This window comes from Nematolebias whitei, chromosome 4, assembly GCF_014905685.2.
Source record: "Nematolebias whitei isolate Nwh7 chromosome 4, NemWhi1, whole genome shotgun sequence".
NCBI classification, from domain to species: Eukaryota; Metazoa; Chordata; class Actinopteri; order Cyprinodontiformes; family Rivulidae; genus Nematolebias; species Nematolebias whitei.
Genome location: NC_056501.1, coordinates 51588741 through 51598711, shown reverse-complemented (window position 1 = coordinate 51598711; position 9971 = coordinate 51588741). Strand labels below are relative to the sequence as shown.

The window sequence follows — 9971 nt, the reverse complement described above, 5'->3', positions numbered from 1 at the left end:
TCCTCCTCAGGGTCCGGTCACCTCTTCTCGTTGTGCAGCGTTTTCTGCCACACTTTTCCCTTCCCACAGACTTCCCACTGAGGTGCCTTGATACAGCACTCTGGGAACAGCCTATTCGTTCAGCAATTTCTTTCTGTGTCTTACCCTCTTGCTTGAGGGTGTCAATGATGGCCTTGTGGACAGCAGTCAGGTCGACAGTCTTACCCATGATTGCGGTTTTGAGTAATGAACAAGGCTGGGAGTTTTTTAAAAGCCTCAGGAGTCTTTTGCAGGTGTTTAGAGTTACATCGTTGATTCACATGGTTAGGTTAATAGCTTGTTTAGAGAACCTTTTCATGATATGCTAATTTTTTGGGACAGTCATTTTGGGTTTTCATGAGCTGTATGCCATAATCATCAGTATTAAAACAATTAAAGACCTGAAATATTTCAGTTGGTGTGCAATGAATCTGAAATATATGAAAGTTTCATTTTTATCATTACATTATGGAAAATAATGACCTTTATCACAATAAGCTATTTTTTTTAGAAGGACCTGTACTTGTTTGGATCTTCTGTGTCTGCCCGGCATCTTCCCCCACCATCTGATCCAACTCACCATCAGGTGGTGATCAGCTGACATCTCAGCTCCTCTCTTCACTGGAGTGTCCAAACAAATGTCCACAGATCAGATAACATGACTACAAAGTCAATTGTTGATCAGCAGCCTGGGGTGTCCTGGTGCCATGTGTACTAAAGGACACCCTTATGTTTGAACGTAGTTTGTAATGGACAAACTGTGACTAGCACAGAAGTCCAACAACAGAACGCTGCTCTAGTTCAGAGAGGCCGTTCCTCTCAATCACGTCTGTCCAGGTCACTGTTGCTACTCAAGTGAGCATTGTAGTAAAATTATTAAGATTAGTTCTTAATGGTTGTAAAATAACATTCCTATTGTACAAACCATAAACCAAAGTGGTATGATATGGTATGTTAAACCGGATTCCAAAAAAGTTGGAACACTAAACAAATTGTGAATAAAAACTGAATGCAATGATGTGGAGGTGCCAACATCTAATATTTTATTCAGAATAGAACACAAATCACAGATCAAAAGTTTAAACTGAGAGAATGTATCATTTTAAGGGAAAAATATGTTGTTTCCAAATTTCATGGTGTCAACAAATCCCAAAAAAAGTTGGGACAAGTCCATTTTTCCCACTGTGTGGCATCCCCCCTTCTTCTTACAACACTCAACAGACGTCTGGGGACAGAGTTTCTCAAGTTTAGAAATAGGAATGCTCTCCCATTCATGTCTAATACAGGCCTCTAACTGTTCAATCGTCTTGGGCATTCTTTGTCGCACCTTCCTCTTTATGATGCGCCAAATGTTCTCTATAGGTGAAAGATCTGGACTGCAGGCTGGCCATTTCAGTACCCGGATCTTTCTCCTACGTAGCCATGATGTTGTGATTGCTGCAGAATGTGGTCTGGCATTATCGTGTTGAAAAATGCAGGATCTTCCCTGAAAGAGATGACATCTAGATGGCAGCATATGTTGTTCTAGAACCTGAACATAGTTCTCTGCATTAATGGTGCCTTTCCAGACATGCAAGCTGCCCATGCCACAAGCGCTCATGCAACCCCATACCATCAGTGATGCAAGCTTCTGAACGGAGCGTTGATAACAACTTGGGCTATCCTTGTCCTCTCTGGTCCGGATGACATGGCATCCCAGTGTTCCATAAAGAACTTCAAATCGTGACTCATCTGACCACAGAACAGTTTTCCATTTTGCCACACTCCATTTTAAATGACCCCTGGCCCAGTGCAAACGTCTGAGCTTGTGGAGCTTGCTTAGCAATGGCTTCCTCTTTGCACTGTAGAGTTTCAGCTGGCAACGGCGGATGGCACGGTGGATTGTGTTCACTGACAATGCTTTCTGGAAGTATTCCTGAGCCCATTCTGTTATTTCCTTGACAGTGGCATTCCTGTTTGAGGTGCAGTGACGTTTAAGGGCCCGGAGATCACGAGCATCCAGTAGAGTTTTACAGCCTTGACCCTTACGCACAGCGATTGTTCCAGATTCTCTGAATCTTTTGATGATGTTATGCACGGTTGATGATGATAACTTAAAAGTCTTTGCTATTTTACGCTGGGTTTTTTCTTTCTGGTATTGCTGCACTATCTTTCTGCGCAACAATGGTGGAATTGGTGATCCTCTTACCATCTTGGCTTCTGAGAGACACTGACACTCTGAGAAGCTCTTTTTATACCCAATCATGTTGTCAGTTGACCTAATTAGTGTTAATTGGTCTTCCAGCTGTTCGTTATATGCTCAATTTCCTTTTTCCAGCCACCTTTTGCTACTTGTCCCAACTTTTTTGGGATTTGTTGACACTGTGAAATTTTGGATCAACATATTTTTCCTTTAAAATGTTACATTTACTCAGATTAAACTTTTGATCTGTCATCTATGAAATATTACGAATAAAATATTGACATTTGCCATCTCCACATCATTGCATTCAGTTTTTATTCACAATTTGTTTAGTGTCCCAACTTTTTTGGAATCCGGTTTGTAGGTTCTTTATAGGGGTGTAAACCACCAGCTTTACCATGATACGATATTATATAGTTCTATTTCATATATGCTTCGCCTTTTAAGGCTGTCGCCTAGTGGGTTTTATCCCGTTATGCGAAGCATTGCACTGAAAAATTTAGTCCACGCCCACCTGCTGTGTGGGCCCAACCGGTCCGTATAAATTATGTTAAGAGCGGGTAATCGGCTCCCATTTTTCTTCAGCGAGCAAATAGCACTGTCAGAAGAACGAAGAAGGAAAGTTGTGTAGATGACCAACCTTTGTTAAGAATGCTTGGCCCGTCACGTCGACCTCCGGTTGTCCTGGTGAGCTCTCCTCCCCGAGGAGAAGCTGACGAGCCGTCTTGTTTCAAGGTAAGCGCCGAGGAGTATTTCTCAGTGACAGGTCGCTACACGCTGGACAACGCCATCTTGTAATTTTCCTCTTATCGCCGACCCTCGGAGCGAATCGGATGGTTCCTCCGGGACAGGCAGCGTTCAGCTGCAGCCCCCCACTGCTCATTCTCTCCTGGAGAGCGTATTGTCGGTGGAGGGGGGCTGAGCGAATGCTCACCTCATCCCACCTCGTTTTGTATCGGCTATCATACCGCTCCCAGCCAACGGCGCCCTCTGGGGTTGACCGGCGTAATCCAGGAGGCTGCTGACATTAAGGGACCCTTTTTTACGTCCCGCGCCTTTCCCGCTAGTTCGGATGATCCGGCGGGAAAGTTTGTTTAGGCTCCATTCTGGCTCACCGTCCTGATCCCATCTGGCCTCGGTTTCCCAACAGGATGTCCTACAGGACAAGGCCACAGCCGGCTTTCCTGGTAGATTGGGGGGGCGGTCTCCACAGTCCGCGCCCATCTCCAGAGCAGGGGTTTCACCAAGCGGAAATTCCCTCAGTGCCCCCTGGAGCCGAGCCTGACGGAGGCTTTTCTTGGAGCAAGATGTCCAGGTGGACCAGCGTCCCGCGCCTCCAGTTAGCGTAACCCAGACGGTGACACCGATCTCCAACTGAGCTCACCCGCATGCATTCCAGACAGCCTCAGCGAACAACACGTTACGCTGTTGGCGTACACGTTCAGAGGCGGGAGGAGACATACGCTCCGTCTGCAGGGCAGCTGACGTCATCGCGCCTCTTTGCTGTCTGCCGGCCCGCATCGCAGCCGGAGGACGGAGTTTTCAGCGTTTCCCTGAGACCTCCAACACATGGCGCTCTAGGACAACAAATGGCAGAGCAAATGACGGTTTTGGCGGAGGATGTGTGTGAAGGTGACACGAGTTTGGAGTAAAACATCATTTAATGATGAAAGTATCTATTTTTAGCCTGTCTGTCAGCTCAGATGACCTGACAGTGGCTCCCTCTCACACCCTCCACATGAAATGAGCCAGTGACAAGACGTTCCATGGCCGTCTCGCTGAGCTTCAACCCCGTCCGTCAGAGACCGGCCCCCTTCATCCCGGCAACAGTGTCCAACGTTTTTCCAAGAGATCCCCAGCAGACGGCGCCCTGGGCCAACAAATCCCAGAGCTCATGGGAGAAAAGATTCAAAATGATGGTCTGCGGAGGGTGTGTGTAAATATGACACAAATGTTGAATAAAACATCATTCAATGATCAAAGTGTCTATTTTTATCCAGTCTGTAAGCTCGGATGAACTCACAGCGGCTGCGCACACATCCTCCACACATAAGGAGCCGGTGTCCTTAAATAAGTTTTTTTTTTTTTTTTTTAACTCACCTTTGCTCCAAGACATGACGAGACGTTCACACGACACAATGGTAAGCGAAATAACTCGTTGTCAACCCGAGCTGCACGATCCTCACCCAAGCGGTGTCAAACGCGCACTCGCGTGACGCAAACAGCCTTCACCCAAACGGCGTTGCGTTGATGATGGTGCACACACAGCTCCCCGGCGTTCACCGGCCTACATCGGCATAAATGTGGGACCGCAGGTCGGGTCGGTGGAGGACCTCGCTCTCAACGAGAGCGACACACGCCGCATCGAAGCAAATGCATGCCGGCGCGGGCAGCCTTCATCCACCGCGTCTCAGCGCTCAGCCGCTCACGGCAGTATAAGCGTGAGACAGTTGAGCGAGCCCAGTGACGAACCTCGCTTCCAGCGAGAGCGGCGCGCGTCCCACCAGAGAAAACGTGTGCTCCCACGGGGCTCGCAGCCTTCACTCAAACGACACGGCGTAGATGAAGTCGCGCTCACCCGCTCATGGCGGCATAGATGCGATATCTCAAAGCGAACCCAGCGCGGGACACCGCTCGCGGCAGGAGCGACACGCGTTTCACCGCAGTGGCATCAAACGCGTGGCCCCACGGCGTCATCAGCTGCCACATGCTTCCCCTCAATACACACCGGCTCATCTAGACATGAAGGTGGATCTGCGGTCCGAATGCAGCACACGGGCGCATTCAGAGCCCTTTCGAGGAAACCTTGCCTTGGGTCACGCGGAAAACATTCCCGCGACACATGACGGTGGTCGAGGCGGCGGACTGGATGACATCCGTACAAAACATGACGCATCACTTAAACGCATGTCCACTCCATGAACGTTACACGGAGTGGCTAAAAACATGCTCGCCAGACAGATGGATGGCCAGGGTGTTAAGCTAGGGTTACACGTTGCAATTTGCAACCCAACCCCTTCCGTTCAGAAGAATTTTAGAGACGGTCCTGTCATCACCAGACCAAATCTCATCCCTAAATGCAGAAGTCCAGGAACTTCTGATAAAAGAAGTAATCTCTAGAGTTCCCAACGGAGAGGAAAACACAGGGTTTTACTCACGTTACTTCCTGGTTCCCAAACGGACCGGAGGAACGAGACCCATTTTGGATCTGAGTTCTCAACAAGGTGATCATGGACAGACCGTTTCACATGTTGACAACCAGACAGCTGTTGGACAAAATCCAGAGAAACGATTGTTTTGTTCCATCGTCCTAAATGATGCCTATTTTCACATACCAATCATCCCAAAACACAGAAAATTCCTGCGTTTCTCCTTTCAAGGGGATGAAGTATCAGTACAACAGGCTGCCGTTCGGGTATTCCCTCGCGCCTCATACGTTCTCAAAGTGTGTGGAGACAGCCCTGCATCCGTTACACAGAGCAGGGATGAGAGTTTTGTTTTACCTGGACAACCTGCTGCTGCTGTCACGCTCCAGACAGGAAGCAGTGATGCAGGCTCAGGTGTTGACATCACACCTGTTAAATCTGGGCTTCGCCATAAATTGGAAGAAAAGCTCGATTTTCCCGGCCCAGACAATTGTTTATCTGGGAGTGGAGCTAAACTCAACCACCACGAGGGCTCGTTTATCACAAACGAGAATCGACACTCTGAAAGACCATCTCTGCCACGTAAGACCTGGCAGAGTGATAAAAGCGGTTTCCTTCATGAAGCTGTTAGGAATGATGTCATCAGCTCACACAGTTGTCCCGCTGGGTTTATTACACGAGACGCCTCCTGAGGTGGTTTGCACGTCTGCGTGTGGATCCAGTAAAACAAACGAGACGGATGATCACTGTTCCTCCCTCCGTGAGAGCAGACCTCCGACACTGGGGAAACACCCTGGTTCTGTTGGAGGGAGTCCCCGTCAGCAGACCCACGTCACGTGTCAGTCTTCACAGACGTGGCGCTGTCAGGCTGGGGGAGGGACATGCCTATCTCAAGCAGTAGGGGTGCTGTGGCCCCATCACACATCAGCCCACATAAATGTTCTTGGAGTGTCGCACGGTGCTGAACGTGATTCAACACTTTGCATTGTGCTGCAGAATCAACACGTTTTGATTCACACAGACAACAAGGTGACTGCTGCGTACATAAATCGGCAGGGGGTGTGCGCTCAGCCCAGATGTTACACACTGCGCAAAAACTACTGTGTTAGGCACATCAAAATCTGCTCTCCATCAGAGCAGTGTACAGTTCCGGTGTTCTGAACAAAGGGGCAGATGTGATGTCCAGGGGCGGCCCACGTCACGGGGACTGGACTCTCCATCCAGACCTGTTGGCCCAGACGTGGCAGGTATTTGGCAAGCAGCTGTGAACCTATTTGCGACACGAGAAAATGCTCAGTGTCAACTACGGTTTTTTCTGAGCCTGCGAGACGAACCACTGCTGGGGGTGGACGTGTTGCCCATGGCCCAAAACGCTTCTGTACGTGTTTCCTCCACCTCCTTTGAGTTTACGGTTCTTGAACCAAGTTCAGGAGGAGGGATTGACAGCTCTCCTGGTGGCCCCCGAGCGCGTGGACGCACCATGGTTCCCAGTCCTGCGACACTTGCTATCAGGGCGCCCATGGAAACTGCCATGGAGGGAGGATGCTCTCCTCCAGGCAGGAGGAGCGATCAGGAGTTACCCAGAAATAGGCCAGCACCTGTGGGTCTGGCCGCTGAGCGGACCCGCTTAGAAGGGATGGGTCTCCCACAGGATGTAGTGCGCACAATCCAGGATTCACGTGCTGCATCTACCACAGTGCTGTTCACATCAAAGTGGACAGTTTTCAGCGCTGATGTACAGAGAAAGGTGTAGAGGCCACCTTCATGTCCATTAGGCGACGTGCTATCCTTTCTGCGACAGCTGATGTACAGAAATTTGGCGTCCAGCACGATTAAAACGTATGCTGCAGCCATCTCTGCCTGCCATGAAGGGTTCGGAGACAGAACAGGTTTTAATCATCCAATTATGAAGCGTTTTTTAAAAGTTGTACATAGACGCAGGCCTGTTTCACGCCCACTTGCTCCACAGTGGGATTTAACGCTGGTCCTGTGGGCCCTGATCAAAGCTTCAGTTGAGCCTCTGGATCAGGTCCCAATTAAATTCTTTTTTTTTAAACAGCGCTGCTGCTGGCTTTAACATCTGCTAAGAGGGTGAGTGATTTATCTGCCCTCTCTGTCGTTCCGTCATGTCTCAGAATTCAGGCTGACGGCAGCTCAGCTGATCTAAGACCAAACCCAGCCTTTATGCCTAAAAACATCACGGGCTCTTTTAAATCAAGAGCGATATCATTAGAGGGGTTTTCCCTTCCCCCACAAATCAGAGGAAGAAGCGGTTTTCCATCTTCTCTGTCCTGTGCGGGCATTGACGTGTTACATAGCACGCACAGCTGCAATGCGTCAAATTTAACATTTGTTTGTGCATTATAGAGATGCATCTGCAGGTCGCCCGTTATCCACCCAGCGCTTGTCACACTGGCTGTGTGAGGCCATTTCTGAAGCCTACAGAACATCAGATTTAGAGCCTCCTGACAACCTCAGGGCGCACTCGATCAGGGGTATCGCATCTTCGACTGCTTTGCATAATGGTATGACAATGCAGGATATTTGCACTGCGGCCGCGTGGTCAACACCCTGCTCATTCATTCGCTTTTATCTACGTGATGTGACGGCCCGTCCCATGACACATTCTGTCCTTAGTGTTTTACAGAATGAATATTGTTGTTTCATGGAACTCCATTTAACTCACATCTGTCTGCATGCATTACAGTGTGAGATGTTATTAGTCACAAGTTGTGACTGTTATTTTGGTTCTATTGTCACTAATCAGTTCATGACTATTGTTACCAATCAGTTCATTTGATTAATAATCAGCTCTCCTGTTATTATTAATCTGTTCATACGGTTCAGCCGTAAACCGGTTGGTTCATGGCTCTTTTCAGCTTTTGTCCCTCCCCCTTGAAATTTTTTCCGGGGCGTTCATGCATTCAGAACGCATAGTTACACAACATGCGTCTGTGCATGGCACACATAATTACGCAATGCGTAATTACGCACATGGGGAGCTGAGTGACGAGACGTTTTTTGGGCAAGCTTCTGCTTCATACGGTGTTCGAATGGACCCAGTGAGGCGAGGACCACATCTGCTTCGCCCTTAACCCATCAGCGACAGCCTTAAAGGGCGAAGCTTATACGAAATAGAACGTTGGTTACGTACTGTAACCCCAGATTCTATGAGTATAGGCGTAGCCCTTTAAGCGTCGGGCCTCTCTGGCTCCTTAGAGGCTGAAGAAAAGTTATTTGGGAGCCGATTACCCGCTCTTAACGTAATTTATACGGACCGGGTAGGGCCCACGCAGCAGGTGGGCGTGGACTAAATTTTTCAGTGTAATGCTCCGCATGACGGGATTAACCCCGTCAGCGACAGCCTTAAAGGGCTACGCCTATAGTCATAGAATCTGGGGTTACAGTACGTAACCAACGATTTGTTTGTATGACGATACAATTTTTCTTGATATCACAAAGTCTGTCACGGTACGATTTTGATTCTATTTGATTCACAAGTTTGTGATCGATATATTGCGATATCAAATGCCCATCTCATTTACATATAAATACATTTACAAAAGCAATTCCAATATGATATAACCATTTTATTTCTGTTATTACAAGCACCAGGTATTTAAATTAAAAAAACATTTTTTCTTAATTAATGAAAAAATAAAATAATGACCTGTTCAGTACAGTCTCACATTTCTCATGTTTGAGTGCATTTTTTTAAAACAGTTACTTTACAAGTGCCCTGATGACCTTTCACTTATAAAGAAACAGATATTGAACTTACATAACATGGCTATCAATGTCCTGTGAACGGACACATTTGTTGTTTCCCGAGTATTTAAATTCACAGTATTTAAATTTAATAATATTATAACTCTATACACCTAAATTCGACAGTATTCACCGTCACCTGTTGAATACGACCTGAGTTCTGTCTGTTGAGCCGTTCTTCTGCTGGAATCTAAATATTTCCACACAGTTGATTTAAATCCAGCAGGAGAGAGAATGTCATCATCTGTGTTCTCTGCCTCGTCTGCCATATTGCTGAGGCGGCTGCAGAGCGCAGCCGCGCACGGAAATGGTGACACAGACGTGCCTTTGGAATTTCAAAATAAAAGCGTATTTTAAAAATGACGATATGAATCGATGTTTTAGTTTTGCCACAAAATAATTGAATCATTAGTCATTGTATCGATATATCGATGTAAATCGATGTATTGTTACACCCCTAGTAGTTTAAAGTTTTGAGTTTGTTTTGTTAAATATTTTTATTTTTTTCAATGTTTTAATCGAGTTTTTCTTTCCTTTCTCATGTTGATTCCAGTTGGCTTCCACCAGTTTCCAGACAAGATGGTGAGTCGACACAGGAGTTTGCCAACAAAGTCCAGAAGGTAAGATCTCTCAGCTAAGTGTGTTCATATGGACAAGATTTATTGTAGAAACAAATATGTGGAGAGGCTCTACCGTAATCCAGTCCCACACCAGTTCAAGCCTGTAATAACTTCCTAAATGCACCAGTCCAAGCCTGTAATGACTTCCTAAATGCACCAGTTCAAGCCTGTAATGACTTCCTAAATGCACCAGTCCAAGCCTGTAATGACTTCCTAAATGCACCAGTCCAAGCCTGT

At 47.2% G+C, this 9971-nt stretch overlaps 1 protein-coding gene and 1 long non-coding RNA gene across 2 annotated transcripts in view; one reads left to right on the top strand and one right to left on the bottom strand.

Annotated features, from left to right (window-relative positions):
- LOC119409172 overlaps positions 1-9786 on the top strand; it is a 12135-nt gene extending 2349 nt beyond the window's left edge. The window contains exon 3 of the long non-coding RNA XR_005186766.1: positions 9668-9786. This is a non-coding gene — a long non-coding RNA (uncharacterized LOC119409172). The remainder of the gene's footprint in view (positions 1-9667) is intronic.
- aup1 (AUP1 lipid droplet regulating VLDL assembly factor) overlaps positions 1-9971 on the bottom strand; it is a gene marked incomplete in the record, with an annotated part of 49295 nt that overhangs the window by 16232 nt on the left and 23092 nt on the right.